Source organism: Eubalaena glacialis, chromosome 16 (assembly GCF_028564815.1).
Source record: "Eubalaena glacialis isolate mEubGla1 chromosome 16, mEubGla1.1.hap2.+ XY, whole genome shotgun sequence".
Classification (NCBI taxonomy): Eukaryota; Metazoa; Chordata; class Mammalia; order Artiodactyla; family Balaenidae; genus Eubalaena; species Eubalaena glacialis.
In genome coordinates this window covers 79,472,452-79,488,134 of record NC_083731.1, presented here as the reverse complement: position 1 = coordinate 79,488,134, position 15,683 = coordinate 79,472,452, and positions in this window count along the sequence as shown.

Here is a 15,683-nt window from a genome sequence, read left to right as displayed (position 1 = left end):
AAACTTGAATGGATATATAAAATTGAAGAAGAAATGCAGAAAATGATTTTGCCGCCTTGGTTTGTAATAAACACAAATAAGAAACCTAAAAATAAGCAAGAATACATGTTCAAAATTTGGCAAAGTTGGCTCAGTTTTGATGAAGTAATTCATGTTTTAAATAAAGAATTCTTTTAATCCTTTATGGCCCAATATTATGTTAATACAAAATTAGAATCTGGTCTTCTTTCCATTAAAATTGATCTTGGAGTATTTGGTCTGCTCTTAACAAGGAGCAGGAAAGGTTATTATTTATCATCTATGTAATCTTCTCTTGATATCAGAGATTCCACATCTCACTAAAATAATTTTCTGTGTTTTGGCTGATTTAGTAATGTTCTTTATTATTCAAAAAAAATTCTCACTGAAAGAGCCAAAGTCATGATATTTAATATATTCCATTGTCACTTTGATTAAAAAGTAGTTCAGCTAAAACTATTCATGTACTCGAGCATCTACGATACTCTCTTAGTAAACGACCAAATTTCCCCAAACTTTCGATTTTTTTCTTTCAAGAGCAGATTCTAAAATTGGGGGGAAAAAATTCAAGGTGTCTTTTATACCTAAACTATATTTGGGGTTTTCCAGAGGGTTCCTGAAAATCACAAAGATTTGGGTTTCTTTGGGTTTTTTTTAACTTACGTGTCAATTTCCTATTGCCCCTATTAAAAATCACCATAAACTTGGCTTAAAACAACACAAATATATCCCCTTTCGTTCCGGAGGTCAGAAGTCCAAAACAAGCTTGAATAGACTAAAATCAGGATGTTGGCAGGAATGGTTCCTGCTGGAGGTTCTGGAGGGAGAATACACTTCCTTACCTTTTTCAGCTTCTAGTGCCCACCCATATCCCTTGGCTTATGGCCCCTTGGTCCATCAGCAAAGCAAACCACTCCAACCTCTGCCTCCATCATCACACCACGCTCTCTCCTCTTTTATGTAACCCTTATGATTATGTTGGGCTCACTCAGATAATTCAGAACAATCTTCCATCTCAAAACCCTTAATTTGTCTTTTAAGGTAACGTATTTTATGTCCTGGGGATTAGGACATGAAGATCTTTGGGAGCCCATCATCCAGCCCACCACACCTCATAAAAAGGAGTACCAGAAATAATTAGGTCATCTATTTGATGACCATGAGCATGTAGCCCCCAGACCTAGTGGAGCCTGAGGATTGATAATGTTAACTCTTCTGACACTGCCCTGTTACCTCACCATCAACCAATCAGAGAATTGTTCATGAGCTGATCACACACCCTGTGACTCGACTCCCTCATCTTTAAAAATGCTTTCCTGAAACCCTTTGGGGAGTTCAGGTCTTTTGAGCATGAGCCACCCCCTTCTCCATGTGTGGCCCTTGCAATAAACCTTTCTCCACTCCCAACTCTGACTTTTGGTTTGTTTGGCCTCACTGTGAATTGGGCACATGAACTTGGGTTCACAATACCCGGAAAGAAAACCCTTAATTGTCTGCCATATCTCTGCCCTAAGACACTTCCTTTTGTTCTCTGTGAGCTATTTTATTTTTTAGGCTCTGAAGGCAAGGTTTTCAGTCAGGTAAAGTCATCTTAGTTAGATCCCTTAAAGCCATCACAGAGACATATGCAAATATATGCAAATAGGATACACAATGGAGTAATTAAAATAAAATCTAGTAGCCTTAAATAGACACCAAATAACAGTCCTAGGAGAGGCAATTAATTCTATTGTTTACAACCACTCCCTTTGTTAGCTGATTTTTTTCCCAAATGAAGAGACAAATCATTTTTTTTGCTTCTCTGATAGAAAGACAAAAAACGTTGCATTTATTATGTTTCATTTTTGTCTGGAAAAGCATAGCCAAACAACCCCTATTAACAAGAGGAAAAATAAGTCAGAAGTGTGCCACAGCTTGGAAGGCTTTCAGAGTCTGGCCACTGCTCACACTTCAGCCTCTTCTCATCCCCCGACCCCCTCTCTCAACTCTCAGCTCCTTCCACATGGAATTCCTGGCAGTTCCACAATCCTACCAGCAACCAGTCTCCCACCAGGGGTAATTCCTACGTCAGAAGACAGTCCCTGCCTTCTGACGGAGCACAGAACCCAGTCAGGGAAAGAGGCAAATACGCAGGTAATTATACCACCCAGGATGCTGAGCGCAACGCTGGAGATGTGAACAGAGCATGGTGGGGGCGTGAACAGGAGCGCCTATGGGAGTAGGTGGGCGGGTGGGCGGTCAGAGAAGAGCCTGAAAGATGTTACACCTGGGCTGAGGGCAGAAGGAGGTATAGGAAGCAAGCCCCGGTAGAGCGAAGACCTAAAATACATGATTTTATAATCTCTCTTTGGAAGAACTACTGGGAGTTACGGGTGTGAAACATCAAGTGTAAGGCCAGGAGGGACAAGTGAATGAGGCAGAGTGGCCAGAGCCTGGGGCGCTGGGTTTGCCACTGTTAAAAGTTGAACTCAGGTATGTTAAAAGTTTAAGAGTTCATTTGAGCAAAAATCAGTTCCAATCCGGCAGCACCAAACCAGAAGTGGTTAGGAACGCTCCGCCAACAGGGGCTGGGCAGAGATTTTTATAGAGAAAAGGCAGAGTAAGGAAATTGACTGTCTATAGCTTGGGATAAACTTTTCTTCTAGGGTGGAGACAACCTGTCTGCACTTTCACAGATGGAAAGAGGGGCCAAGACTAAAGGAGCAGGTCCCCAATTCAGAGGCTGTTTCGGTAATACCTGGGCGGCACTGTGGTGGCTTTAGTGGAGGCAGCAGCAGTGAACAAGAGAGGGGGGGGCACATTTAAAAGATACTAAGGATGGAGGGAATTAACTGGACTGATGATTAATTAGAGAAAGTGCTGGGATGAGAAAGGAGTCAAAGTCAATTCCCAATTGTCACCGGTAAAGCCCATTAACAATTCCCGGGGAATAAAAATAGAATCTGCGTAATAAAATAAAGTCTAACCTTTTTTTTTCTTGTCCTTTGTGCTTAGTCTAGTTTCACTGGCTCGTAGGGTGCTGCATGCAGAGGCCGCGTTCCCAGGTGGCCTCTTCAGACCCGAGTTCCCAGGTGTGAAACGGGGGCGCCAGCACCTCAACTTTAGCCGTGCGCAGAAGAGCCTAGAACGACCCTCAGCCCAAGATGGCGGCGGAGCCGTGCGCAGCGAGGCTGCGCCGGGCACTGCGATCTGGAGCGGGAGCGGCACACCTGGGCCCGCCCAGCGAGAACCCCGCCCCCTGCCCGCTGACGGGATCCCTGTAAAGCAGCCCCGCCCACAGCCTATCGAGGACAGCGTTTAAGCTCACACCTCTCCGTTCTTTGATAAAAGAATAAAACTTTCCTTTCCTTCTGAAGCGAACTCGGTCTCATTATGTTGGCTCGAGTGACACCCGGCAGGAGGACCCTTGTTGGGGCCTGACTTGAAAGGGTTGATAACAGAATTTTCATGCTTGGCAACTCTATAGGTACTGGTGTCTGCACTTAAAGAGGAGCACAGGAACAGGATTTGGGGTTGGAGAGATGTTGAGCAGCATATTAAATGTATTTAGGAGCAGGAGTCAGATGGATAGATAGGTTCTGGCACTTGGATGGTCACATGGAATATGAGTGTAGGGGGACATAGCAGTAGGGGCAGAGAGACCCCATAAGAGGCTAGTCAGCAGTTCAGGGAAAAAAAAAAAAAAACTAGTGATGGCTGAGGTAGGGCAGTGACAGCAGGGATTTAGAAGTGACAGATTCAAGACATATTTAGGAAGTAAGTTGTTTTTTTCCCTCTTCATTCTTTAACAATTCAAACATTATTCATAAGCCCAAGACAATGTTAATTGCTTTTATGGAATGAGTAATCACAAACTAGAAAAAATTTGGATGGTGAAGTCTTTGGCTTGTGTTGTTAATGTCTTTTTTCCATTATGATGTCTAGAGCCTTCTTAAGGTTCATGAAAGAAATATGCTAAAGGAGTATTCCGGCTACCTTATTTTCTGGGAGTAATAGGCGTGATTTACCCAAGCCACTTAGCTAATTGGTAGCAGAGCTAGAGCTAAAATCCTTCTGGTTTCTAATATGGTACTGATTTCTCAACTTGGTGTATACTTGTAAATATTTAAAACAGCCTTCTAAAGATTTACAGAACGTCAGAGAAGCTACACTTTAAACAATCCATCCTTATCCCCAAAGGTACATTAGAGCTAAAATCATGAAATTAATGGTTACTTACTTACCCAGAATCAATACATTCCTTGGCTAAGATGAGTAACTGTTTTTGAACGTAACATAAAAGAGATCTGGAGAAGCCAATGCACCTGAGTGCTGCTGACAGATGGAAAGAGAAGGCTGGGGAGGCTGCAGGAGGACACAAGGGCTGAGGCCAGCTTCAGCCAAGCCAGGTCTTAAAACCGGTGGCGTGGCCAGCCCCAGGCAGGGGTGGAGATATGAAATTAGTAACTGAGCCCATGAGCTTAAGAACCTAGAGTTTGGAAACCTTCAGGACACCCAGTTTCCTAGTCTGGGTCCCCATATTCTAGGTGTCCTCTGACTTCGGACCAACCTCTTCATCAAACATTTTAAAATTGATCAGCCATATGTGAATGTCACAAGCTAGGAGTAGAAATACACCCAAGAACCTGATATTCTAAAGAAAAACCTATAATCAAAAGGGTGCTATGGCCCTAGTTTGGAAGTAAAAATACGTAATGCATATAGGTTATAAAAATCCCTAAAATAGGTCAGGTTTATTCAAATTATTTTATCATGAAATGAGAAAATCATACAGATGTACTAATATAATGAATCTAAATTGAAATGCCACATTCTTTATGAGCCACTGCCACTTACAAACGATGTCAAGAACAAGTGTTCACTAAATGCTTTCCTTTTAGAAGCTGTCTTAATGTGAAAGTGAAATGCCATATACACTCACTGTTCCCATGGTAACTATTTTCTTACTAAATGGAACTGGCATAATCAGCATTTAAGACCTTCTATTTCCTGAAATGTTCATCTTATGTGAATGTCTTTTATATACAAGTTGCATGTAGTGTCTTCCCCTTTCATTTTCCTCTTTTAATTAAAACTAATTTTGTTAAATTTGGTGGCTCTCTATAGGAAAAATAATGTGGTGTATTTGTTGCTCTATTGTTTATAAGGTAGATTCCTTTAATATTTTACTGTTTTCTAATAAAAACTGGCATACTTCTTTTCCCATACTGTTGAGAATTCAGAGCTTCTTTAAAAATAATTCAGTTAATATATGTCCTAGATGTGCTTGGTAAATACTACAAGAAATGCTTTGTCTGTGTTAAAAGATACGTTTCAGAAAAAGTAGAACCATGTCTCTCATAAATAAATGAAAATGCATACGTGTTTAAAATTTTTATTTTACTCATTATGTGAGAGTCTCTCTCCATGACATCTGAGCCCTATTCTCAACTAGGTCTCAACCTCTGGCCCCAGTCCTTGATAGGATGGCACAGCCCAATTTTAGCAAGAATCTTGTTATGTCCATTTAGAGAGAATCTCCATCCTTGATATCTGATAACCCTGGCCTGCCTTCAAGAAGAATCCTGTTAAGTCAGTTTAGCAAGAATCCCTCTACCCTTGATGTCCCTGCTTATTAATTTTTCATCTGCTCACCCACTCACTCAGCTAGTTGGCTATAAATCCCCAGCTGTCTTTGCTGTATTTGGAGTTGAGCTCAGTATCTCTCCCCTATTGCAATAGTCTTGACAGCTATCACAATAGTCCTGAATAGAGTCTTCCTTACTATTTTAACGTGTCAGAATAATTTTTTTTTCTTTAACATAGGCAAATGTTAAAACCAGTTCAAAGGAAAAATCAAAAAGCACAAACTTAAGGGAGTAAAGGAATCAAATTGTAAATGGGGGCAAAACTGGTTTTCCTCAAGGGGCAGGAAAGTCTACTGGACAAGACAGAGTTTGCATATCTGTCAATTACCTACAGTTTACAAACCCTGCAAAATAGCTCAAAGACGACGATCTAGAATTTGTTGTAGGGCTAGAGGAAGACAACTGGGAAGATGGACAATACTTAGTTTTCCACTGAAGTATAATTTTTGTTTCTGGAGTTGAGCATAGTGACGATAGAACAAGTCAAACTGTAAATTCCTATGAGCATCAGCTCTGCAATCATACTCTCCCAGAACCCAAAGCATGACTTCTCATAATTCAGGCTCAGAAACAATTAACTGTGACAAAGTTAGGAAAAAGTAGGTATTTAACTCCAACAGGTCCTCTATGCAGTACAATCTATACACTTTTGAGGAGAGTCCAGTCCCGTGACAATCCTTATTTACAAGGCTGATGTAGTTAAGGCCATACAGGATCACTCAATATGACCAATAAAGATACAAAATAGGTTAATATTCTCATTAGTAAACATATTTTTGAATTTTAAGAAAAACACATTAGAAGGAAAATGGAATCTAGCTAGATAGAAAAGAAAGTGCTGGGGAGATTGACTTCTTAATATTAATTCACTTAAGTAATTATATCATTGCACTTATTCATACTGTCTTATATAAACATATTTTAAAAAATATTTTGACCCTACTTCATACAGCACAGAGACTGTCTATATCACCATGGTCTCCTCCACAGAGCCTAGTGCTTTGCACGTACTATATGTTGGCTGAGTGCCTGAGTTGAATGACACTCAACGAAGGCTTCCCTGTATGTAAAGTGCCATTTCCCAGACATGTTGCTTTCTATGGCCTTAATTTAATTTAAAAAGTCATTTTTAGATAATATTACTGGCTATCATTTTTTGAGCACTGATTATGTGCCAGGCTCTGTGCTAAGCATTTTACATTTATTATTTCATTTAATCTCTATAACAACCCTATGAGGTTATTATTCTCCTTTTACCACAGATATAATGGGATTAAGTTTTACTATTGTGCAGACCTACCGAATATACACACGCATTTTGTCTTCTGCACTATCATCATTTTTCTAGGATTAAACCCAGTCCCCCCACCCCCATTTCTAACCTCTACGTTTTGGGCCATTAAAGGGGGGCAGGTGTCCACTTAAGGCAGTTTGAATGGGGCTCCACAAAGTCTTGGGGTGTACCTTCTGCTAAGTGATCCACAGGCAATTATAGCCATCTGTGGAAGGAGACCCTCACACCCAAGTGAGAGACAGCACACCTGACCCCTCAGCTCAGACACTGTGAAGTAATTATTCCAAATGCAGGTGGCCTGCAGGTGCTAGCCCATCTTCCTGAGAGTAAAGGTCACTAGGTCCTCCTCCTTTTAGGCCCACTGACCTCCTCTAAGGACAGGCCGCACACCCCACCCAAACACAAGCCAACATTCTATTGATCTCCCTGGGCCAGGGTAGAATGAGTCTCATCTCTTCTTTTTCTAATAAATTGTTATGATACCAACATCTCTCTTGATTTTTAAGAAGCATTTTTTTTTCACTCTCGAACAAACTAAGCTCTTGAGAAGGAAAAGCCTTGATTTTAGAAACTATTGTTTCTGATATGGGCTTCAGGTATTGCTTTAGAATTCAAAAATTGAATATCCTTCTTGTGCCTTCTTAAGAGAAGAATCCAAATTCTCCTGAGACCATTTGGAGGCCTCTCACTGAATTGCAGGGGTGGGTAAACATTTTCTGTTAAAGGCCAGATAGTAATATTTTAAAATTTGTGGGCCACAGAAAGTCTGTGTCACATAATCACCAATTTTTTTTACAACATTTTAAAGCTATAAAAACAATTCTTAGCTACAGTGCTTTTGTAATTTCAAGGGCTTCACTTTGCTAATCTGAATTGTAAGAAGAGATGTGTTCAAGACATTCGTTTGGCTATTGGTCTATTTTGAGCTCAAATCAGTTAAGAATGTCATGGCCATTGAGAAGTGAGTATCTGGACTTGTGAGTTTTGTATTTCTGCATGTTTGACCCATGGCTGAAATTTTAAAATTCAAATAATAACAATTCAATAACAAGCTCTTTTTCAAACATATAAATATGTTTATATATCTTTTCTGAATCTTTGTATGTCTATAATTTAGAAGAACCTTTACTTCTTGAGTGAGTGTGTAATATTCATAAATTAGATTATAAAGTCTCTTCAATTAAAGGAGCTCTATTCTGATTGGCTTATAGAGATAAATAGTACTTACATGAATTGAATATTCCTAAAATTCCCAGAAATTAAGGAAACTGAACTAATAATTTCAGTGTGCTAAAAAAAGATATTCTTGGGCTTCCCTGGTGGCGCAGTGGTTGAGAATCTGCCTGCTAATGCAGAGGACACGGGTTCGAGCCCTGGTCTGGGAAGATCCCACATGCCGCGGAGCAACTAGGCCCGTGAGCCACAACTACTGAGCCTGCGCGTCTGGAGCCTGTGCTCCACAAGAGAGGCCGCGATAGTGAGAGGCCCGCGCACCGCGATGAAGAGTGGCCCCCGCTTGCCACAACTAGAGAAAGCCCTGGCACAGAAACGAAGACCCAACACGCCATAAATAAATAAATAAATAAATAAAATTTTTTTAAAAAGGATATTCTTAATGAAACTAACTCAAATATTTTAAGAATTAAAGTTCATATAATTTAGATAAATTTTTGCAAATGAGACTAATTTAATATTGTTGGTTTAGTAAAAACAGTTAAATCTTCTCTGTGATACCAGCATTAAGTATCATACAAGATTACATTTTTATTTTACTTTGGTATGTTCTTCCTAAATTTATATAGGTTTACTTATGGAAAAAGCTAACATTACTTCTACTAAATGTTTAAGATTATTAATAATGCAAACTTGTGTTTAACTAAATTAAATCACTATTCTAAAAACTTTATTTCAATATTAATTATATCTTATAATATGTCAGCTTAATGATAGTTTCCAAGATTTTTAGATCATTTAAAATCTTGGACTGATACTAAATTGAGTAAATTAATGGATATTCATTAAATACCAGATCATTTCTAAATAAGATGGGATACTGAAGCATTAATTACTAAGCATAATTATAAGTTTATATTCTTTTTATCTCATTTTTTGAGGGTACGGAGAATCTATATATTTGGGGTGTTTTAATGAATGTGTTCATTTTTCTCCATTTCAAAAACCTGTACTATAAAGAATATGTAGGAAATAGGAAGTTATAGAGGTTCTATAAAAAGGAACTTTATTCACCCTGGTCAGAGCTAGCTATGGTTTGATGGTTTTATTTGTAAGATTTTCACAAAGAGCTTTAGCATCAAATATTATACTGATGTAAAACTAGAATTTAGTTTTCCCTCTGTTAAAATGACAAAATTTTTCTTGGATTATTGGCTACATCTTGGTAAACAGTTAGTTATCAAAGTTTATTCTTGACAGAGGACCTTCAAGATGGCAGAGGAGTAAGACGTGGAGATCACCTTCCTCCCCACAAATACATCAAAAATACATCTACATATGGAACAGCTCCTACAGAACACCTACTGAATGCTGGCAGAAGACCTCAGACTTCCCAAAAGACAAGAAAATCCCCACGTACCTGGGTAGGGAAAAAGAAAAAAGAAAAAACAGAGACAAAAGAATAGAGATGGGACCTGCACCTCTGGGAGGGAGCTGTGAAGGAGGAAAAGTTTCCACACACTAGGAAGCCCCTTCACTGGCGGAGACGGGGAGTGGGTAGGGGGGAAGCTTCCGAGTCACGGAGAAGAGTGCAGCAACAGGGGTGCAGAGAGCAAAGCAGAGAGAATCCCGCACAGAGGATCAGTGCCAACCAGCACTCACCAGCCTGAGAGGCTTGTCTGTTCACCCGCCGGGGCAGGTGGGGGCTGGGAGCTGAGGCTCGGGCTTCGGAGGTCAGATCCTAGGGAGAGGACTGGGGTTCGCTGTGTGAACACAGCCTGAAGGGGGCTAGTGTGCCACAGCTAGCTGGGAGGGAGTCCAGGAAAAAGCCTGGACCTGCCTAAGACGCAAGAGACCATTGTTTCACGGTGTGCGAGGAGAGGGGATGCAGAGCACCGCCTAAGCGAGCTCCAGAGACAGGCGTGAGCTGTGGCTATCTGCGGGGACACCAGAGACGGGTGTGAAACACTAAGGCTGCTGCTGCAGCCACCAAGAATCCTGTGTGCAAGCACAGGTCACTATCCACACCTCCCCTCCTGGGAGCCTGTGCAGCCTGCCACTGTCAGGGTCCCGTGATCCAGGGACAACTTCCCCAGGAGAACACACAGTGTGCCTCAGGCTGTTGCAACATCATTCTGGCCTCTGCCGCCGCAGGCTCGCCCCACATTCCGTACCCCTCCCTCCCCCTGGCCTGAGTGAGCCAGAGCCCCCTAATCAGCCGCTCCTTTAACCCCCTCCTGCCTGGGCAAAGAACAGATGCCAGAGGGTAATCTACATGCAGAGGCAGGGCAAATGCAAAGCTGAACCCCAGGAGCTGTGAGAACAAAGAAGAGAAAGGGAAATTTCTCCATGGAGCCTCAGGAGCAGTGGATTAAATCTCCACAATCAACTTGATGTACCTGCATCTGTGGAATACCTGAATAGACAACGAATCATCCCAAAATAGAGGCTATGGACTTTGGGAGCAACTGTAGACTTGGGGTTTGCTGTCTGCGACAGACTAGTTTCTAATTTTTATGTTTATCTTAGTATAGTTTTTAGTGCTTGGTATCATTGGTGGATGTGTTTATTGGTTTGGGTGCTCTCTTCTTTTTTTTTTTATTACTTTATTATTTATTTTAATAATTTTTTTAATTTTTTTACTTTAATAACTTTATTTTATTTTATTTTTCTTTCTTTTTTTTCTCCCTTTTCTTCAGAGCAGTGTGGCTGACAGGGTATTGATGCTCCGGCCGGGCATCAGGCCTGAGCCTCTGAGGTGGGAGAGCCGAGTTAAGGACATTGGACCACCAGAGACCTCCCAGCCCCACATGATATCAATCAGTGAGAGCTCTCCCAGAGATCTCCATCTCAACGCTAAGACCCGGCTCCACTCAATGACCAGCAAGCTCCAGTGCTGAACACCCCATGCCAAACAACTAGCAAGACAGCTACTTCAGCTCACTAAATCTCTTTACTTGATATTCTTGATATATTCTAGGTACATTCTTACTTTATTCTTGGTATATTGTGTCAGGATTATTATATATCACAAGATTTTTCTCTGAAATGATTATGTTTATTCATTTTATAAATTAGATTGTCATGTTCACTGTGTTCTTTGAAAATAGGTCTATTAGGTTTATAGATATTTTGTCTAAAGTAGTTTTTGACTGAATTTATGATCTTGTTCTGCAGGCCACAGAAACAACCAAATTTTTTTGTCAGTTTCATTATTTTTAAAGTGGACTCTCATCAGATCTTTCACCTTGAAACTTACCAGTAATAGGTTAACCACAGCAATTTTAAGTCTCTTGTCTTCTACAGAGAGTTTTCTGTTTTACACTTATGCTTCCCTGAAAGCACCTGCAATAAGCTACAGGCCAGAGTGCTTCATCTTTAACGAAGTAGGAGCATCTCAGAGCCTGTGAAAAGGATTATACCAGGTACTTCAGGGAACAGGCTTCTGATAGCACCACTTGAACAACTTTGATCACTAATCATCAGGGAAATACTAGTCAAAACCACAATGAGATATCACCTCACACCTGTCAGAATGGCAATCATTAAAAAGACAAGAAATAACAAGTATTAGCAAAGATATAGAGAAAATGGAACCCTTGTGCACTCTTGAGGGGAATGTAAATTGGTACAGCCACTATGGAAAACAGTATGGAGGTTCCTAAAAAAATTAAAAACAGAACTACAATATAACACAGAAATTCCACTCTTGGGTATTTATCTGAAGAAAACAAAAACACTAATTTGAAAAGATATATGCACCCCTATGTTCATTGCAGCATTATTTACAATAGTCAAGATATGGAAGCAACCTAAGTGACCATCAACAGATAAGTGGATAAAGAAGATGCAGTGTATATATATATATACACACACACACACACCACACACACAATGGAATATTACTCAGCTATAAAAAAGAATGAAATCTTGCCACTTGCTACAACATGGATGGACTTAGAGCATATTATGCTAAGTGAAATAATTCAGACAGAGGAAGACAAGTACTGTTTGACACTACTTATATGTGGGATCTAAAAAATAAAATGAATAAATATATCAAAACAGAAACAGACTCATAGATACAGAGAACAAACTAGTGGTCGCCAGAGGGGAGGGGGCTGGGCAAAATAGGTGAAAGGGATTAAAATGTATGAACTACCAGCTATAAAATGGAATAAGTCATAGGGATGTAATGTACGGCATAGGGAATATAGTCAATAATGTAATAACTTTGTATGGTGCATAATCTATAAAAATATCAAATCACTATGTTGTATAACTGAAACAAATATAATACTGTAAGTCAACTCTAGTTAAAAAAAAAAGAAACAACTTTGAGAACCTACCAGTGTGATGAGTCAGGATTCCCAGAACTGTAGTCCAGAAGCAGTTGGAGTCAGAAGTCTGCTAACCGAAGATAAAACAGAACAAGAACTAATGACCCAGGACTGAATGAACTGATGAGAGATAACTGTGATTTTTTGCTGGAATATTGTTGCTGTTTTAATTTCCTATTTTTGTATATACAAGGAAGCAATTTTGCTTTCTTCTTAAGTGATGACTCATAACAATTGAGTTGACTCTGCCTTTATAAAATGAAATAAAACACTTGTAAATTATATCTTATTCTCCCTGACTAAGCCCTCAAGAATTTGGAATCACATATTGAGAACATTTTTAATGTAGCCAGTCCTATCAATTTTCTTCATAGTCATACTTTGAAAAGCCTTCTCCATGCCAGAGTCAGATAAACATTTACCTAGAGTGATTTCTAGTTCACTTAAAAGTTGATCGGTTTGTTTTTAACTTAACGAGTGTTATGTCTGGGTGAGTTATTTCAGGATGATTATTTAGTTTGTTCAACTTGCAATGTACTAAATTTTTAAGTAGCTAGATACAACATTTTTATATTTATAAATCACTTTCAACTCAAAAAACAGCACTCCCCCCAACATGGAACAATTTCCAGGAAGTGTAGGCTGAAGAAATTGTGATGCTCTCACCCTTGTTCTGCCCCTACACTCATATGCCAAAGAAAATGCCAAGCTATAGCTATGTATATAAAGTTACAATAAGGTTCTTGTGATGAATACATTAATTTTTTTTTTTTTTAACATGTGAAGTTGCCAAGTAAAGAGTCTTGATGGCCTCAAAGGTCACTTTCAGTTCAAAGAGAAAAAGTAAGACCCAGATGTATTATCCTTTATAAGCCTTTATCAGTGGATGGGCAGTTCACAGTTCCCAGAAACAATTCTGACCCTATTTTTTTTTAGAAAGAAGTACCAAAAGAATATATAGAGTATATAATTAAATATTTGTTAGATAATGATGTCCCCCCAATAGCCGATAGGGTGTAAAGGAAATTTTTGGTTTTCTCTACTCACAACACCTTTGACATCAAATATGTGAGTTTTTCTCTCACATTAAGCAATTTCCCAACTCTCTGGATACCATGGGGGTACCCTACAACTCAATTCTGACACTAACTATCTAGAGTTAATGCAGACTCCACAGGTTAAGGGCTCAGCTCCACAAGATTACCCTCCACTTCAGACGTCAATCCCAAATCCAGATTGTCACCTGTACTACTAACCAACTGGCTGTAAATCATAGATTCCTACAGCCTCCTCCTCAAGTTTGCTAATTATCCACAACTGCTCACAGAACTCAGGAAAACACTTGCTTATGTTTCCCTGTTTATTATTAAGGATATTGTAAATGATACAGATGAAGAGCTGTATAGAGATACCTAACTAGACATCCAAGAGGAGCTTCTGTCCCACAGAGTTTGGGTGCATCACCTTGCTTTCACCAACCTGAAGTCTCTATAAACCCTGTTGTTTAGAGTTTTTATGGAAGCTTCCTTTCCTACATAGGCACGATTGATCAAACCACTGACCACTGGTGATTAAGTCAATTTCCAGAAGTCCTTATCTTCTTCTGGGAGGTTGGAAGGTGGGGCTAAAAGATCCAACCATCTCATTACAGGCCCCCATCCTCCAAGAGTCACCTTATTAGCATAAACTCAGGTGTGGTTGAAAGGGGCTTATTGTGAATAACAAAACATGCTCTTCTCAGCCTTATCACTCAGGAAATTACAAGGGTTTTAGAAGCTCTGTGCCAGGAACCAAGGACAAAATCAAATATATACCTCTTTTATATAACAATATCACGGGGTGTGAAACAAACATTTAGTTGAAACAATTATAAAAGGTATAATGAAAACATATGCCAGAGACCACTTCAAGTAAGGACAGTTGATATACTTAATTACTCATACATGAATCAACAGCTTTTCAAATCTTTTCTAGAAGAATAATAAGTATAAATAACAAACACTACTAGGACCAGGAGCAATCTTCAATTAGTCCCTCATTTTTAATGATATAACTGAGGACTATTCAATCATTGGCAATATAGCAAGAAGTATGTTTCACAACCATTTGAAATAATCCAGAGCTATGCATTGTTTGGGGAACAAAACTTACCATGACAAAATATGTCTCTTTGGCTTGATGGTTATTTGGGGCTGGTTGTTTTTAAGAAACAAAAGGGTCTCCTCCCCTTAACTGCCTAAAAGAATTTACATAAAAGGCCTGTTCCAAGAAGACCTATCACCATAGATTACTAAAGTATAATATGAACTAGGTGTGGTAGACTAGGGGAAACTCAGTAGTCTGATCGAAGTGTTATATGCGCTCCATTGTCTCTATGTGGCCCGGAAAACATCTGTTTGCCAAACCTTTGCGTTTTTTCATTGCCAGCTAAAAAGTGTCACTCGTCATCGGGTTCTACAAGAATGGAGTCACTAGCCACTGCAGCCGCTGACCTTCAACACACCCTGAAAGGTGTTCAGGGAGGAGATCAGAATGAGGGACTCTGTGCTCTGGGAAAAGCTGACATTCTGCTAGCCTTCAGATAGATCTTTTCAGGAGAAGATTTATGAGTCCGATATCTTGGATCTTCTCATATCTAGAAAAGCACTAAAATCATTAATGGAGACCTCTGCTCCTGGTGACTAGCAGCAACCTTCTGCCAAAATGTGTGCTTGATTACATGTATACTCCCTTCTCTAAAATCACATATATACAGACCTCCTCCTATACCTCTTTGGAGCAGTTCCTCAGAGCCATCTGAGAGGCTGTCTCCCTGGCTATTGTCCTCATTTTGCCCCAAATAAAACTTAACTCACAACTCTTACATTGTGCATGCTTTTTTCGCAATCGACATCATCTTCCTGTAAATTGCCTCCCTTCCCTTTGAAGTCCCAAACCCCTACCTGCTTCTCCTTCTCTCCGATGGCATATAAGCTTCAATTGCCTGACTTGTCTTTGGGCTCATATTCTTACGGAGCCTCTGTACATACATAATTAAATTTGATTTTCTCCTGTTATCTCTCTCATTTCAATTTAATTCTTAGACCAGCCAGAAGAACCTAGAAGGGTAGAGGAAAGCTTTTTTCCTCCCCCAAAGCATGCACTTTGAAAATTTGATGGACAGTAAAATAAAGGGGAGGAAACACTAGAACAGTAGAACAGTTTTCCCAAGACTCCTGAAAGGCTTTGGTG